At 36.0% G+C, this 1,091-nt stretch overlaps 1 protein-coding gene and 1 long non-coding RNA gene across 2 annotated transcripts in view; both read left to right on the top strand.

Annotated features, from left to right (window-relative positions):
• Positions 1 to 1,091, top strand: part of LOC122576846 — a 23,864-nt gene that overhangs the window by 8,135 nt on the left and 14,638 nt on the right. The gene's annotated exons all lie outside the window — the stretch shown is intronic.
• LOC122576843 overlaps positions 1 to 1,091 on the top strand; it is a 22,722-nt gene that overhangs the window by 7,312 nt on the left and 14,319 nt on the right. The window lies entirely within an intron of this gene.

The following is a 1,091-nucleotide window of genomic DNA, read 5'->3' on the forward strand; positions in this document are numbered from 1 at the left end:
ACATTTTAGATAAACATAATCGAAGATATCAGTTATTGAAAAAAGAAATTGAGTTGTATGTGGAACTGAAACGGATTCGCCTGCTTGCTCCCGATGTTTCGTGGCGCGTAGAGACGTAAAATCATTGGGTGGAAATTTGCGGGTCTCATTTTTTCAGCGATAGCCCCTCTTTATTGTGTCCTCTTTCGTTTACGAAGAAACCTACAATACTTCGCCGATTTTAGCAAACTGTATCGTGTTTCATGTCATTTTAATTACAAAAATGTGACGGACATGTTGATGAAAGTTTCATAAAAATTGATCGATAATATGACAGTTTTATTGTTGTATTGCTACCTCGTCGATATTCGGTCTCGGGTCGAGTAATACCACCTGCCACTACTTCCATAGTCAGTAGTAGATGTTTAATAAAGAAAAGGTATATACTTGTTTTATTTTAAATCCTAGGATGTCATCAAAATGCTAAAATGTTCCTACTGTGAATATATTTTAATTGAAGAACTGGCTAAGCTTCGTCTGCAGGCACATCTCTTTCTCAACTGTTAGGCGTTTTTTGATAATACATGAAACATTTAGTAATTGTACGAAAATCGGGATCCAAGTGTTGTTAATTAATGTAGGTTCGGGGTTGATAATTAATCGATTCGCACAGATTCGATTTATGCTTAATATATTTCTCCGCCTCGCACAACAGGTTTTAACACACAGGATACACTCTGTCAATTAACACGTAGTCGACTCCTAAGACAAAAGAACGTCGCTAGAAGTCGTACCAACTTAGCTTGTAGTAACTAGCGATCATGCCAACTTAACTTTTCTCAACAAGTGTTGCGATAGTGGAGATACATAAACTATTCTGTATGCGGAAGCTAAGGTCCTACACGTGTCGAATGTAGAAAGGGACAATGCGAGTGAAAGAGGAAGAGGGACTGAGCATCAACATATATGAAGGTCCTGTAATAAGCTGAGTAATTCAATTCAAAATTTAAATTTTCTTACTCTTGATTTATGATAAAACTTTTGTTAACCCGTTAATTACAGTTTTATAATAAAATGACATCAAACACCATATAGTTCAGAACATACTTGCT

Source organism: Bombus pyrosoma, linkage group LG17, assembly GCF_014825855.1.
Source record: "Bombus pyrosoma isolate SC7728 linkage group LG17, ASM1482585v1, whole genome shotgun sequence".
In the NCBI taxonomy this organism is placed as follows: Eukaryota; Metazoa; Arthropoda; class Insecta; order Hymenoptera; family Apidae; genus Bombus; species Bombus pyrosoma.